Below are 17,510 nucleotides of genomic sequence, written 5' to 3'. Positions count from 1 at the left end.
ACTCTTCAATTGCACTGGCCACATTCAAGGGCTCAGCACTCACCTGGGATCAGAGATCTTGGCATGAAACAGTGCAGAAAGCTGTCACCTCCATTATCGTAGAATGTAGGTTGGACACTTTTACTCTAGGGATACTCTCTGTTAACAGTTTATTGAATAAATTTCATATTTTTTTTCAATTGCACCTAGGAATGATAATGCATCTTGACCATGTATAACTATGATTTTACACAAATAACCGAGTTGCTTCTATACAAGAACCATGTTGGCTTATTCCATATCTCCTTCCCAGCTCAGCTTCCCAGAACCTACTTAAAATTTTTTAAATGAATGTATAGTATTTTTCATTGTAACAAATTATAAGAAAAGCACCTCTTTACTACTTCTAGTCCCTACTATAGAGGCAAAATCTATGCACTGTTTCTATATTTTGTTCTTTTGGCGACTGCTTCCACAGCTCCTTTTCTTGACTTATCACTCAGTCAATATCTATTTTTTTTTAAAAAAGATTTATTTATTTATTATTTATACAAGCACTGGGTACAGTCAGAAGCGCGGGAGGGTGAGAGAATTCACCAGAGCCAGAGCGGGGAGCAGAGCAGGCAGAAGGACCGAAGTGCACTGCTGAGGGGAGCAGCGGGCGGCAGGAGAGGTCTGCGCGCCATGTGGGACCCTCCTCCAGTGGCCAGGGAGCAGCCGCGCCATGTGGGACCCTCCTCCGGTGGCCCGGGAGCAGCTGGGGATTGAACCGGCGCCGCAGAGGCCGCGGGCAGCTTCGCAACCCAGCACTCAACCGCTGCGCCACCGGGGAGGCCCATCAGTCAATATCTATTAACTCCCTTTATGTAAGATGAGGATTCCGTTTGTCCATCTCCACCCCTCCCCTTTCTAACCCCCTCCTAGTGGCTGAAATTTATATTTTGACATTGGATCAGTTGTCCTTTGAACCTTAAATAACATTTTTTAGTTTCGATTTTTTATTTCATCCACTTTCCCTTTGACTTGCAAAATTGCCACGTCTAGGACTCCACCTCCCCTCTGCCCCTCCCTCCCATCTGTTTCCAACTTCTTTCCTCTAGTGCCACTTCCTGTACCCATCCTGCTGCATCTGAAAGTGGCTCTAAGAGTCTAAAGTCAATTAGCAACACTGATTGGAAGCAAAATTTGTGGCTTGAGCAAAATGCGCTCTAAGGTGCCTACCTTTGGCTGTTTGCAGTCGACTTAACTAGATTTAATGACAGATCATGACATAAACACTACTCAGGCCAGTGATGGGGTCCCTGTGTGTGCATGCGGGTATGCGTGTACGTGTGTGTGTGCATGTGCCAGTATGCATTTGTGTGTGTGCACCCACTTGTGTGTGTGCAGCCAGGTGGGAGGCGCATGTTCAGGGCTTTGGAGGTTCTGGGGAGACAACTACACCGTGTGATTCTGCCGCCTTTGATTGTATCCAGGCTTCACATTCTGGATCTTTGTTCAGACACTGCCTCTCTGGCATGGCCTGGGGGCTGCAAATTCTGCTTAGCTTTCTGATCTTCAAGAGTGTGAAGGAGTCCCTTGACTGAGACAGAAGCACATGGACTTAAAGGCATGAAGAGGCAGATTTCAATCCAGAGATCTATGCAAATGTGCAGGGACATCTATATTACGTAGTTCCTGAAAGTTGACACTAGTGATTCCTAATCTCAGTGACAATTTTGGGTTGCCTCTCGTATGTGCAAGTTGAAAGGGGTTCTCACAGAAAGCTAATGTTGTAGCTTGCTCCTCGGGCTGCTGGGGGGGTCCCCCAGAATTTCATTGGCAGTCACTTTTGAAGATCAGTTCCCTATGTCCATTAAACCAAGATTAAATTAGTTTGCGGGAGCTGCTTTTAGCATCCGCACTGTTACATTATGCATGATTCCTGACTGTCCAGCGTATGAACAGACTACACCGAGCTCCATTAGTGATTTTTTAGGGCAGCGCTTAACTTGGAAATGGATTGATTTGGTGTAGGTTAATGTATAGCAGTGATGTTGTCTTGTCCTTAAAAACACCCTTTTACATTTGATATAATAGGGAAGCACTCTTTGGGGATTATGGCTCATTTTTAAAGGACAAATTATGTAGATTGCGTGGTTAGGGAGCAGCCAACCCCAGGACAGGGTGTCATCTGTCAGGAGCTGTAGCTGTCTCTCCTCCATGCCTTGGGGAGCAGCCTCTTTGCTGCTTTCGCTGTCAGGATCTTCTCCAGGTGGCTGGAGTGATAGTCCCAAGATCGTTGAGCAAATCAGAGTGCAGGCAAAAAACTGAACTCATGTCTTTTCAGTGCTGCTTGTGATCATCTTTCTGTCCTTTGTGGAGTCAAGCAAGGCACTCCGGGTAGCGTGCTGCTGGTATACACTTGCTGACTCGAACTAAATATAATTCTGTTTTGTTTTTTATGGGACATGGTGTCTGTTTTTTGTTGAAACCTACTTTTACTAAAGTGTGCTGGGCACCAAGGTGGGGTAGTCATACTGGCTGTATTTGAGGGTCTCAGAGAGCAGGGGTAGCCCCTGAAGTGCCCGTGGAAGTGAGCAGAAGCAGCAAGTTCACAGGGAATAGTGGCGGGTCCTTCAGCTACTTCAGGGTGATGGTAACTGTGGGCAGGCGGGCAGGTGAGCTGGGGAGGTTGCAGGCTGTGGGACAGGCACAAAGAGGAAGCAGCAGGACAGGGCCTGGAAGCCAGGGTGTGAGGTGGGAGAGATCAGGAAAGGCAGAGGACAAACAGGGAAGGACCCCAGGACAGGCTTTTCCCTGGGATCTCTGAGGTTCAATGTCAGAAGCAGGGTGCAAACTCGCTTCTCATAATTCCCCAAACTGCTATCGCCTGTATCTGCAAGACTTTTTCTCCTTCCCCAGTCAAGGAGTCTCTCTTTTGCTGTCCTTACTGGGAAAGCTTCTGCTGCAGATCTTGCTTTTATTCATAGTTTTCAGTTACTTAAATAGTATATGTAGATTGTTTAAAGACCTAAGGATCAAAGGATATGAAGAGAAAAAGAAACCTTCACCTCTCACCTACTTTCCCAGTCCCAAACTGCAATGATTTGTTATGAATTTCTAGAGAACAATTTCTAGAATGTTCTGGAGAACATTTCTAGAATGTGGTGTGGAAGTGGCCTCAGGCATTGCACACCATTCAGTAACTTGCCTTGCTCCATCCAGTAGCAAATCTCGTACGTCTTCCTAGGGCTGTTTATTTCTGCCTCAAATTTTAAAAGTCTCTGCAGAGTATTTCATGGCTCTTAATCTTTAAGTCGTGGCCTCCATTGCTGAGCATCTGAATGTTGGCATCTTTTACACAAACATACACGAATATGCAATAATAAATGCTTATATGCACATATGCAATAATAAATGCTTATATGCACTGTATATAGTGTGTGTAAGTCTGTGCACCTATTATATATGTGGGCATATATGTGCATATCTATATTCGTATGTAGTAAAGAGAAATGAAATAAGGATTAGAAGACACTCAGAAGTCACGAGTATTTACTATGCATTTAAGGAGCTTACACACTATTGGGAGTTGAACTGTATCCCCCCAAAAGACACACTGAACTCCTAATCTGTGATGCGACTTGACTTATTAATAGAAACGGGGTCTTTGCGGAGGTAATCAAGCTATGATGAGGTTACATGGGATTGTGGGGGACCCTAAATCCATTTACAGGTTTCCATTCATTGAGGGAGTGATTTGGAGACACAGAGAAGCACAGAGAGAAGACAGCCACGTGTCTTCTCAGTGTGAGGAATCCCTCACTTCGGCTCTCCCATATACTAAGTTTGAAAGGCCAAGTTGTTAGGTCAGTTCCCTCCCACCTCAGTGTTTGGTTTTTCATTCATTTATCCATTGGGCGACTGTGACTTAAGTAATGTGGAGACAGAGATAGAGCTCGATATGTTACTGGCGTTGGCTTCCAACAGAAATTGAAACAAGTCCTTCCACAGCCTACAGTTTCCTGGTAGCTAAAACATTGGCCTTACAGGTCAAATGGTGTTTCGGTTTTAGGTAGCAAGGATGAAAGCGATTTTGGTCAAATCAACCTAATACTCAAAGGGAAATGCAGAGAAATAACACATCTAATGTGAATCACTTCCCACAGGCCCTAGAATGCTCCTTGGCTCAAATACAGTAAATGATGGGGGGGGGGTGTGGTTAGAGGGGAGGCCATTTGAGCAGGTGAGTGTGGAGAGAAAGAGAAAAGTCAAGGAGGAATGGAGAAACTGCCCCCCCCAGAAAAAAAGGGGGGGGTGATAAAAGACTGTCTATGTGTAACTGATGGCTGAAACACTTTCTTTTTCATATCATAGGGGGTGGCTGAAAAAAGAATCTTGTTTCTCAATGCACAAATACTGACCTGCTTTAATAATTCAAATCAGAGTACAGGTTCCCAGAGCTTTCAAAATCCTGCATAAAACCAAAGCTCCAAGCTTAGAGAAGTGCAGTCTAATTAAAGAGCACAGAAAGCAGCCAGCAGGGGGGATGTGGGATGGGGTATGTGTGTGTGTGTTGAGGGGGGGGGTGTTACCTCCTCAAGCACCAAGGAGAGAGCCCTGGCCTTGTCAGAGCACAACTGGGACCAGTAAGAGGTGGGGGAGTCTGTTGCTCCTCATACTGGGTTTTTTTTTTCCTCCTATAGATTCCTAGATTCCAAGATCTTTCTTCCCCCTTTGTCTTCTGAAAGTCATGAAAAATTTCAGTCTAATTGTCATCAAGGCAGCGAAAGCATCTTTGCAGTCAGCCAAGAATAATGTTGCAATGGCCCCACTGTGTCGGGTGTAGGTTTTATTAGTTCTATGCTGTTCCCAACAAGGTCAGAACACGTTCCCATCCCAAGGCTTGGCCAAGCAGTCCAGGACTGGCAGAAGGCAAATCAGACACGTTCACTGCAGCAGTAAAAACTGGCCATCGCCCACAGATTAGTGAACAGGAAGTGGGTGCATCTACTCACCCGGTAAATTCAAGCAGGAACACCACCTAGGGGTTCAGGCAAAAGAACTAGATCTACCTGGAGTAACACATCCAGGTCTCAGAGCCGTGTTTTTAGAAATACTTTTGACTATTTACCCAGAATAGAGTCATTTATCTGGGTTTATAAATCGCAAGTGTGTTCAATCACACTAACACATTTTGTACTTTCTAAATTGTAAACTCAAGTGGAAATGAAAAAGAATGAGATAAAAAATAAATAATACTGTCTTCTGAGGTCCAGCGCAGGTAAGACTTGGCGACCTCCAAAACGAACCAGACACCTTGCATCGTCTCTAGTCCAGGCCTAGGCTTATATTTCCACGAAGGGCCAGAGAGGCAACGTGTTCCGCTTTGCAGGCCAGACAGTCTGCCCGGCTGCACACGCTCAGCGTTGCTCCTGCTGTGGGAACCCAGCATCAAGGGCTGGGGTGGGTGTGGCTGCACACCAGCAAGTCTTTCTCTGCAAAAAGAAGACTGTCTTCAGCATTTGGCTGGCGTGTCCTCGTTTAGTGACCCCTGCTGTAGTCGGACATTATTTCTCTAACAGCCAAAGGACACACAGAACCTACCTGAAGTTTCACAATTTTATAAATTTTTAACACTGACCTTGTTTAGACAGAAAAAGGCCACAGATTTCATGGAACCAAATTCGCATTCCACAGCGATAATTATCACTCGTGGGCTCCTTTACAGCTTTTCCGTGACCTTCCCACACCTGAGCCCTCCGGATCCAGAGATGGCAAGTCCAGATCAGGAAGCAGGTGGTGTTCTTCTGGCGACCCCGGTGAGAGAGGGAAGGTGACTCAGTTCAGAAGAACTGGAGTCCAGGCTGAATCGAGGACCCCTGGCTCCTCCATTTCACCTGCATTGGGCGCAGCCACGCGGCCTGATTCTGGAAACCCTTCACACCCGAATTCCCAGGCTCCACCTGACAGACCTACGTCCCCACCGACCCGGAGGTGGTGGGAGGTGCTGAGGATTCTGGGGGCAGCGGCCAGGCCAGGCATTGAGTGCTGATACCTTGTGTAGGAGCTGCAAGGCAGGTGGTGTGGGAGCAGGTATGGGGGTGCTCCTGGGGGGCTCTTCTCTATGAGCCACAGTGCATGTTACTCAGCAGACCCCTCAGTGAGTAACTCTGCTTGGAGAGCTGGGTTTTCCAGAAGGGCTTTAAGGAAGCCTGACAGGATGGAGAAAAGGGGGGGTATTATTTGTCTGCCTCCCCTCCTCGCCCCATCTTTTGCTTCCCATTGCTTAATGTCCGATCTTTCACTGACTCCCAGGTGACTCACCTGGTCCTCTGTCACTGTAAGTGTATGTTCTGGAGAGGAAGGAAGCTTGCACTGTTCGTGTCTGCCCAACTTAGTGATACATTTACAAGTAAAGGTTTCTCCTCTCTCACCATTAAAATGGTTTTGCAGAAATGATGGGGGAAACCAACCAGTTCTCTTAAAGCCTCCTCCTCCCAAGAAAAATTACCAAAAAGAAAGGCTGTTGTAAGGTGCCTGCGGAAGCGATAAAGATGGAGACAGCTTCACTGTTCCCTGCTTTTGTGGCTTCTGCTCTTCTCTCACTCACTCAGCACCACCTTGAAATAGGCACCTGCATTTTCTTTTTTTTTTTTTCCAAAGATTTATTTATTTATGCATACAGGAACTGGAGCACAGGCCAGAGGAGCGGAGGGTGGGAGGACTCACCAGAGACAGAACGGGGAACAGAACAGGCAGACTGATGAAATACACTACTGAGGGGAGCAGCAGGCGAGGCAGGAGAGGTCTGCTGCGCCACACCTGCATTTTCTAGATGAGCAGCTGAGGTGTCCAGAAGATGGGTCAGTTGGAGAATGCCAGTCAAAGGACTACACGGTCAAAATTAAAATTTCTGCCCAAGTTATTTGCCACCAAAAACCAGAGCTCATAGCGTTGTGCTCTCCTGTGCCATCATCCTGTTTCTCAAATCTCACCCCACGGGCAGAAGCCCAACCATTATCTGATGTGTGATGAAGACATCAAAGCAAACTAGCGCCAATTAAATTGGTCCACTGCCTTCTTATCACTCAGAACTTCCACTTTTTAGCTATGGGAGGATTTCTTCTAAGCTCATTTATTATACATAGAAAGGAAAAGGTAAGTGAAATGAATTTGTGAGGATGTGCCTGAAAACACCTTCACTTTTGAGTAACGTTTCATCTGAATTGTCAATGCTTACATGTTCTGTAACACTAAACGTCTTGCTGATAAACATTTTGCTTAAGAGAATCTGATTTTGCCTGCAGATTTTCCTGAAAGTGTTAACACTCATTCTATACATGTTACGCCCATGAGCAGATAATGACAGCTCCATCAGGAATCCAACAGCGATTATGAAACACGCCCAGTTGCAGAGAGTGGAATCTATGAAGTATGGAAATTTTATCCCTGGTCATAATCTAGATATTCTTTTCCATTTAGAATAAGTGTTTTCTTCCCACATCATAGGGGACTGTCTAGGCCTCCTTGGGGAAAATATGTAGAAAATCTTCCTGTTGCTGGGTTTCAGTAATCCCAGCAAATACATTCATGAATTGGATTATTTTATAAATAAGCCCAACCCCCTCCATTCTTTACCGGCTTTGAGATTTAACTGTGTTTGAGAAAGTTTTCCACTAAAACTCCTGGGCTTTTAACTTATGTGCAGCCTTAAGTACAATTCATCATCTTATCTAATCTGATATCCAAGGATACTTTGTCAAAACAGAGTCAAGTATTGGCAATCCCTCAGAAACCTCTGAAGAATGAATAAAAGAAAAATGATTTAAAGCTGAAAGATTTAAGACGAAGTTTGAAATCTTTTTAAGTACTGAACAACGGGCCCCTCCTGAGTCTGCTGATGCCGCTTTGGAACATGAATAGCCAAGCAGACGTGGAGAGATGGCTCTCAGAGCCTCCCCAACTCTATTGCGAGAGGCGTCTGTGTCTAGTGTCCGGCCAGAGAACAATGTGCTGGCGATCCCAGAAGATTTCCACAAAGGACAAATTCCCTAAACTGCTACCTTGTTCAGTGCTTTGTGCTCCCCAGGAAAAAAAAAAAAAAAAAAAAGCTCCAGAGCTTAGTTGATATTGTTTATCCTTCACCTTAAAAGGTACAGAGCAAGACACCCTGTCCCCCACATAGCAAAGGGAGTGCATAGGTGTGAAAAGTATGACGCCAGACCCAGCTCTGCCATTTATTAGCTGTGTGACTTTGGAGTGATTAGTAACCTCTCAGAACCTTCCGTTTGTCACATGAAAAATGGAGAAAACCCTTGTGTCTGTTTAAAGATATCATTATGAGGATTCAATGAGACTATTTGTTAAGCCCTATCATATAGTAACTGCAGAGCACCTGGTAGGTGCTTTCTATATGCTTTTTATTTATTTTTAAAGATTTATTTATTTATGCATACAAGAGCTGGGGTACAGGCCAGAGATGCGGGGGGCGAGAGGATTCACCAGAGACAGAGTAGGGAACAGAACAGGCAGACTGACTGAAATACACTGCTGAGGGGAGCAGTGGAGAGACAGGAGAGGTCTGCTGCGCCATGTGGGTAGCCCCCTGGCCTGCCAGGGATCAAACTCGTGCTGCAGAGGCTTCGGATTGCTTCATAGTGTGGTGCTTAACCCCTCGCGCCACCAAGGAGGCCCCTATATGCTTTTTAAATTAAACAAAACAAGCATTCTTATTCATTCAAGTTCTTAAAATTAGTTTAAATAGAAATTAGAGTCCTTTATTAGGTCCTATGTCCTTACCTTCAATTTCAAAGGAAAATCAGTGTTTTCCCACTGGCATATCTATCTCTGAAGATACACTTCATGTTTTTTCTCACTCCTGATATAGAGAGATGAGAGTTTTCTGGATTGAAGTACAGCCTGCTCTGTGTGTAAATGCAATATGTATATTTTGTTTTCTTTTTGGCTAACTTTAAGTCTGTGCTTCTTGCTACATCAGGACAGATGGAACTTACAGAGTTTTCTGGCAAAGGCAACTTGGACACTGTATTTTAAAGAAATTTTGCCTGGCACCAAAGTCAGAGTTCTCAAATGCAAGATTTCAGGCTCTTCCCTCTGGGCTCTGCTGCTAGTGTGACTCAGCCCCATGCCAAGGGTTGTTTGTCTCTAATATGTTTCCTTCTGGTAAAGATTTTTTTTTTTGCATTTTCATTTCTTTTTAAACACTTTTTAAAAAGATTTATTTATTTATTTATGCATACAAGAGCTGGGGTACAGGCCAGAGAGGCAGAGGTGAGAGGACTCACCAGAGGCAGTGGGGAGCAGAACAGGCAGACTGAAGAAACACACTGCTGAAGGGAGCAGCAGGGAGACAGGAGAGGTCTGCTGCGCCATGTGGGTAGCTCCCTGGCCAGGGATCAAGCTCTTGCTGCTGAGGCTGCGGACAGCTTCACAGTGCTGTGCTTAACCCCTTGCACCACCAGGGAGGCCCTTTAGTTTTGGTTTGCCTTTTTTTTTTTTTTTTTCCTTTTTCTCTCGAGAGCTTCCTATTTTGTTTAGATTCCATTTCCGTTGTCTTATGTGCTGCTTTTATTATTTTTTTGTTTGAAGGTTCTGCTGATTCAGAGGGGCCACCTTGTTACATTCCTGCTCTTCTGTCTCCTTATTAGGTAATTTAGGTGTCTGCTGCCTTGACAGTCATTACTCTGTTGCTTTATATATAATAACCCCTTTAGGATGTTAATCTTGCTAGGTAGAAGATTCTGGGCTAGAAGTCTTTTTCTTTTAGTATTTTAAAATATCTCTTTCCAGTCCCTTTGGGCTTATAATGTTTCTGTTGAAAAGTCTCCCAACAGTCTGGTTGGTATTACAGGTTCCCTTTTTTTTCTTTTCTCTTGACATTTTTAATATTCTCTCCTTATTGTTAGTTCTCAATAGCTTTATTATTATGTGTCTCAGTATATCTGTGTCTGGCATTATTGTGCTTGGAACTCTTTGGGCCTCTTAGATCACAGCTTCTGGTTCATTGCCCAGAGGGAGGTGGTTTTCAGTGGTTATTTATTTAAATAGTGTTTCTCTGCTGTTCTCACTTTCTTCTCCCCTGGAAGCCCCATGATTTGGATATTATTTCTCTTTAAGTTATTCCAGAGAACTTTCACACTGTTTTCACTTGTTATTCTTTTTTTTTTTTTTTGTCTTGTTCTAGTCTTCTGCTCCTTAGATTGTGTTTTCAAGTTCATTAATTCTCTTTATTGCTTCTGTTTGTCTGCTAGCGATCAAAGCCCTCAATTACATATTTTTAAATCAGCTATCGTGTCTTAGCGCCATGATTTCTGAATGCAGCTGCTTCATATTTTTATTAATTTTATTCTGTTGTTGTTTTATTCTCCATTAAATCCCACCAGTGTTGCCAGTCTTGATGCCCTGAATTCCCTCTGTCACGTTTCCCGGTGCTGCTGATTTGGGGTTCCTTTGGGGGTTTTTGTTCTGGTGTTTGTGCGGTGTGCTTCTGTCTCCTCATTTTCAATTGTGTATAGGTTTTAGTAGGGCTAGATTTTCAGCTGTTGTTTTTGTACTTGGCGCAGCTGGGGGACGGGATGGTGAGAGGAGTAGCAGGTACAAAAGCGGACCAGGGCGATAGGATCAAAGCATCCCCTCCAGTAGACTCAGGAATTTGGACTTCCTGTTGTAACGTGTTTCTCTGGGGGTGGGGTGCAGGTGTTTGGGATGTCTCGGCATGGGGTATGTGGGGGGTGGGGGTGCAGGTGTGTCAGATATCTCAACCTGCGCAGCAGTGTTCGTCACCCCTGTGAGGAAGTCCGGGTGCTCGGGCCTGGTTCAGGCTGCAGCTGTTCTGCGTTATGAGTTTCATAGCTCAGATTCCAGCCAGCAGCCCTTGCTCTGTGCCCCCATCTCTGCAGCTCTCCCACGCCGCACCCTCCGTCCGGGTGCCTGCTCACGCACCCCTTACCCAGTGCAGTGCTGGGTCTTACGAGCCCCCATGTCATGTACAAGTAGCTCTGCACAGAAGTCAGTCCTCCCTCTGGTGGGTTATATTGCCGGGTTATTACTTTAAATAAGGTTTAGCCCTTTCTACCAAACTGATGATCCTGTCGGGCAGATAATCAGTTTTCCTCTCAGGGGTTTTGGCTTTGTTTTGCATCAGTTTTGTTTTGTATGTCCTGTGTCCTGAGGAGGTGAGCCAGGGGTCTTTATGCCCCCCTCACCTCACCCCCTAACTTATGTTTTTTTTTTTTAAGATTTTTTTATTTTATTTATTTTTGTGGAGAAAAGCTGGGGTGTAGGCCAGAGGTGCTGGGGGTGAGAGGATATCCCAGAGACAGAATGGGGAGCAGAACAGGCTGATCCACTGAAATACACTGCTGAGTGGAGCAGCGGGCAAGACAGGAGAGGTCTGCTGTGCCATGTGGGTCACCTCCCTGGCCAGGGATCGAACTTAGGCCATAGTGTTGATAGCACCAAGACTCAACCCCTAGGTTACCAGGGAGGCTCCCAACTTATGTTTTAAATTAAAATATTGTTCTGGGAACTGGAGGAGTCACTGTGCTTGTATTGAATTATTTTAAGGAAATAACAAAGTTTCAGTTGTGCAAGGTAAGTTCTAGGTATCTGTTGTGTATAGCTTGGTGCCCACAGCTAACAATGTAGTGTTGTGCACTTTAAAATTCATGGAGGGTAGATGTCATGTGAAGTGTTCTTACCTCTAAACAATGGACAAAAGAACACCAGGAAACTGAGAGCTGTTGGCCACGTCTGTTGTTTTGATGGTGGGATCATGGCCGTTGGCTTGCGTTCAAGCTCATTAAATTGAACTCATTCTTCATCCATCTCGTAATCCTCAGTACAGCCGCAAAAAAAGAGTAGAGGGAAGGAGATCCGGAGGGATACAAAAGTGAAAGGAGCGAGGAAGAAGTAAAGGCTTAAATTTTGTGGGAAGTCAAATGGAGAATGACTTCTTGCTTGTTCACATCGATGGCAGTTGGCTGGGACTCTGGTTTTCTAAGAAGTCCAGCAACCCCTAGAAACTGGCAAGAGATTCATGTTGGATGGAGAACCATGTACTTTGAAAAGAGTACATGCAATGTCCCTTGGTCTTTTCCTTTCTTTTAAAATTATAATAGTGGGAGCGGGACTTGGTTTTTAACCTCTGTAATGATACCCCAACAGTTGTCTATTAAAAGCTGTTTTTACATCAAACAATGAGAAATGCAACAAAATAAGAGTCTCCTGACCCCTTCTTGCCTTTGCATTCTTATCTTAACCTTCAGAAGCAGCCTCTGTTAACAATGTGGTGTCTCTACTTCCAGAACACTCTTCTATGATATAACAAAAATCCGTGTGTGTGTGTGTGTGTGTAAATTTTCATAATTTATGTTGAAACAGATGTGTTTATTTTAGGCATGGACCTTAGAACATAAACTCAAAAGATGCATTTTTTAAATTTTCAATCAATCAAAACAATTTATTTCTGCACGTCTATGCTTCTAAGCCACCAGGAAATTCAACTTTGCACCCGAGGGTTGGGCCAGGATCCTCCGATCCTATAAGCCGCCCCATTATCACGTGGTCTCCTTGGTTCTCTGCATGCTGGTCACCACCAAGATGCCCAGTGTCTCTCTTAACACATTAGTTTCCAGAAATCCTTGGCAAAACCTCTGCTGGTGACAAAGACACTGGAGTGGACAAAGGGAATGGTGTTTTAAAAACAGGGGAAAATCCCATTTACCATCGAGAAAGGCATTTTACCTCCATGTGCATGTAACATTTCAGGAGAGGCAGAAATGAGGACATCAGTGCACATATCTGTTTAAAAAAGTAATTATAGTTAACTCTCAAAACAATCCTGATATTAACTATGGCGTTGCATTGGTTGTTCTATACCTTCTTCCCGATAGTAAATTAATAGGTTTCCATAAGCACATTAAGTCCACTTAGGTCTCTCAGTTGTTTGGACTCAGTGTGCTTAAAAGTTATTAACTAGTGAATTCTTTCTAGTTTTGCTTAGAACGAAGCCTCTTATTCCATAGAAGCACAGTAATAGCAACACGGAGCGAAACATTCCTTGTGCGAAAGGCTCTCCCTGCCTTGTGAGGCCACCCCTGGTATCTTCTCATTATGTTTTTCTCCCTCTCCCCTCATTATTGTGTCAGTGTATTGATTAGTTTTTTTTATTTCTATTTTCTCTCCCTTCTGTTTGCTCCACTCTTTGTCCTTATTTTCCTAACTGCAGCAGAAGTTCAGCCTACCCCACTGGGAAGGGTGAAGTCCCTTAATGAAACAATTGGCTACGTGGGCTTGGACTCCTCACAGTCAATAACTCTCTTTGAAGTTTAAAGGAGAAGCATGAACTCGGTGAGCTGGGAGGAACCAGCTCATTTTGCAATTTAAGCTGATCGGTTCGAGCAGAAGATTTGAGGCAGCGAGGAAGAGAGAGGCTTGACCCATTTTATATTATATACCCAACTTGAGTTCTAACCAATTTCAAAGGCTTTGGTGAAGTCTGGGAAATTTCAGAGCTCCAGGACTCGCAAAGCACATGTGCAGTCCAGGAATACACTGTAAATTATCCTCCCTGATGGTGCCATGTCCCCTCCTCCTCACCAAAGCAGAAAAGGCACTGCATTTGGGTGGCGTGTCCTTGGCATTGCAGTCTAAGGCACCTTGGAGAAGCTCTCGGCCACGCTGACATGTGCTCTCAGGGGATGAGAAGCCAGTTGGATCTTTCAGCTCTTAAAATTTCTGTCAATCGGAACTGTAGCTGTTAACTAAAATCTCAGTATTCATTGAGACAACACGTCAATTTCTAAATTTTATACTAGAGAAGCTAATCAGGCTGGGATATTAATTAAATGCTTGCTAAGTTATAAGGAAGAAAGTGGAAGAAATTGAAATTCTTCATCTTTTTAGCATGTGGATTCAATGATTCCTTATCATCATCTGTTCCAACCTTATCCATTATCATGAGCTAGAAGGTGACAGAACACTGATCCATTGGTATCTCTTAATACCCCTAACATGTACCTGTGACTCGGTCAAGTCCAACATGTGTTTTGGTTTCCCAAAGCCCCTTCAGTCCATACACCTGTCTACCTGTGGCATGTGAACTCAGCAAAATCTCCTGAGTCCTGCTCTTTGCCTGTTTGGGCTTGCACCCTGAGACCGGCCTGACACTTACAGTCATGGCTTCCCATGATCTTGGATCAGAGCCTGGAGATAGGCCCTTTCCTTGTTTGCCTCATTATTCTTTTCAGATCGTTTCCTGTCTCCTCCTCCGAAACATCATTTCTTTTGAGATGCATGCAATCGGACTATCAGTCCTTCACCTAAAGCAGGCATTTATGAAGATGCAAGTTCCCCTGCAAAGCCTTTCATTGACAATTTAAATAGTGCAGTAGGGCACTTCCTTAGCACAACTCTGTCCTGTTTGGTGCATTCCGTGTCTCCAAGAATGATCCATCCGACTTGTTGCAAAGGGCTTATTTCTCCACACCAGAGAAAACTTTAGTTACCCATTTCCAGGCTGTCACCCTAGAGACCTCAGCTGCTACATGTCCCAGCTGTACTAGCTCCTCAAACAGAAAACCTAGAGGTTATCTCGAAGCTCATTCCCACCCCAGAACCTTTGCATTTATCCAGGGTGTTGTCTCCAGACAAGCCTCTGTGGCTATTACCTGCAGCCTTGATTGTGCTGATGCAGGAGGTGCTTGGGAGCGTGGACACAGGACACACGTGCCTGGTTGTGGACACCAGGAGTAAGGGTGTGGGCATGCGTGAGTGTGCACACCTGAGCCTAGAGGCCGGGGATATAAGGGCGGTGTCACTCAGACGTGGGAGGACAGTTGCGAGAGAGTGAGTGGCGTCACTATGGAAGGTATGCTGGAGAGAAAGGTGTAGAGGTTTCTGGGGGACTCAGGGGGCTTGGTTGCTGCCAGCCTTCCTGCCTTGCCGGCCTTTGGGCTTGCCACTACAACTATCCTATCTGAAGTAACCATACCTTTCTAACCCTCACTCATCCCCATATTTCCTGCCGTATTTTTCTTCATACCTGTTATTACCATCCTAACCATAGGATAGTGTTCCCGGTCTCTCTTTAAAATGTAGGCCCAGGAGAATAGGGTTTTGTCTGCTTGTTCACCATCTTGTTCCTGGTGCCTGAACTCTGTCCACTCACAATAGGCTCTCATAAGTATTGGAGAATTAAACAATAAATATATTTATGCGTTTACAGCTACGTACCAATTTACTATGAAGACTTTCAAGCCATGTAGTGAATTCTGACACTATGTCAATACTCATAGGGTAACTGATGTATTAAAAGCATTCCTGGGAATAATTTCCATCCCAATTTTTGTTTCCCCCACTTGAAATTTTTCTGATGTGTTCTAATTAATCCTGTCACATCCTGGATTGCTGTGTAGATTCCTCATGGGAACAATTTTGAAACAGGCAGGTCAGCTCTTAATAATAATCTAGTCTAACTTTTGATAATTCCTTTTCTGCTGCACGAGAAAAATTGCAAAGATCGCAAGGGAGAGAGAACATGGGTCATTCTTGTGAATGAGAAGATTTATTGCTTGCTTAATTCTCAAGGAAATACCTTTAACTCCTTCTTAAACTGTGGGTCAACAGCTTTTCCTGTGTTTATGTAGTAGCTTTATTCATGGACCTGATATTTGGCTCCTTCCGGGAAGTTCTGAGATCCTGAATCAGAAAAATGTTCTGGTTAGTGTACAAAGATGATCTGTTGACCTGCCTGCTGTGAGGCCTCTTGCTGGGCTGTTTCTGCAGAGGTGGGGATTTTTTATTTTTCTAAGGCATTTACGAATTCTTTTCTGATTTTTTTTTTCATCAGTGGCCTGAATTTGTAAGACTCATAACAGTATCTGAAGACCAGTGCTGAAAAATAGACTTTCCCCTTGTGCAAATCTAACTAAACTTTATATAGACCCTGACCTCATCGGCTCCTTTGTGTAAGCAATTCTGTAGAACATTTCCAAGGTGGGGAGGCAGGGATGAAAGGTAACCTCTGAAATTTTAATTTTATGTTTAGAGAAGATCACGGAGCCCCTGAACTTGAGTAAGAAGGCCCCTCTCCGACATAGCCCATACCACACGCTCAAGATCGGGCGGCATGAATCATGGGGAAACTTGGAGGTTAGAAAGGGTTACAGCTCTTTTACTGGGGGAGAATATTTTTATGTTTGAGGGGGATCTTTGTCAGTTGAAGTTTTAAAAAGTCAGACTGGAGTGTCTCTGCCTTACACAGCCCTAATTACAGGCCTGGTGAGGACGCTATTCATAGCACAAACTCTCATATAAATATAACGAGTAAAAAGCACTCCAAATAGCACCTCTTCTACCCCCCCTCCACTTTTATGCTGAAAAAGAGATAGACTGACTTATAGAAGCAGAAAAAAGTGACAGGACAAAGAGCCAAGTTGGAAATGGGAAATGTTTTCGCTAGGGACTGGTTGGTATGAGAATCAAATTTGAGAAAAACAAGAAAAAGTCATATTTAGATGAAAGAATCAGTGTGTCGCCTCAGCAGTCGCCTGCACGTGTACCTTCCCGAACTGTTATTTCATAGACCTATGTTCCTGTCTCGGGGAGACAACTTGAAGCAGTTTGCATACAGTGACCCAGTGGCCATGGAGATGCTGCCTGCAGACGTGCCAGTGGTGGGGAGCGAGGGTTCTTCTGGAGGGTCGGGGTCACCCAGACCACGACGCTTGGGTGAGCTGTGGGTCCACAGAGGTGCGGCGAGAGCTCGCAGGCAGCGGTGGTTAAACCAACCACACAGTGAAGACCAGGAAGCCGTGAGGGCCTCGGTGCCTGGATGTGTCCCTCACCCGCTCCTCACACACCCTGAGGCTTTCCCGGGACAGCTCTCAACAGCTCTCACTCATCCTCAGAGTCTCCGTAGACCTCACACCCTCCAATGAGAGCCCCTTGAGTCCTTTCTGTACGGTTTTATGGGAGGAGCAACTGGATATAAATTTGGGGGTACCCAGTGCCCCTATTAGGAGCACTCACATCTCCATGTGCACTCCCATTGAATCCTCCTCTGGGAGGGCGGGAGGCTTCTTGCTCGTCATTTTCCAGCCATTGAATGAAGTCAATCAGGCTTTTCCTGCTTCCCACCACGAGCCTCCATGACGGCTCCTGGGGTCTTGTCCTGGGTTGTGCGGATGCCTAGCTGAGAGGCATGGGCACAGGGCTCGCGGGCCTGTGACTGTGGACACCTGGGCCCAAAAAGCACGGCCTTGCATGTGTAAATGCACACACTTGAGGAGAGGGATAAAGGCAGTGGCAGCAGCACGCGAGGAGGCCGCTCTGAGGCGAGTCTGTGAGGCCATGAGAGGCTGAGAACGCCAGGAAGAGCCAAGATTTGTGGGGGGCTGGATGGCGCTGTAGCCTGCCTGCTTCCCAGTCCCCTTGCCCCTGGTGCTTGTCTCCTTGCATGCCCACCTCCCTGCCTGGCGTGCTTGTGTACCCAGTTCCCTGTAAAATTCCAGCGAGGGCTCCAG

The sequence above is a fragment of the Talpa occidentalis genome, unplaced genomic scaffold (genome assembly GCF_014898055.3).
Source record: "Talpa occidentalis isolate TD23 unplaced genomic scaffold, MPIMG_talOcc4v2.1 talOcc4.17, whole genome shotgun sequence".
NCBI classification, from domain to species: domain Eukaryota; kingdom Metazoa; phylum Chordata; class Mammalia; order Eulipotyphla; family Talpidae; genus Talpa; species Talpa occidentalis.
This window is presented reverse-complemented; position numbering follows the sequence as displayed.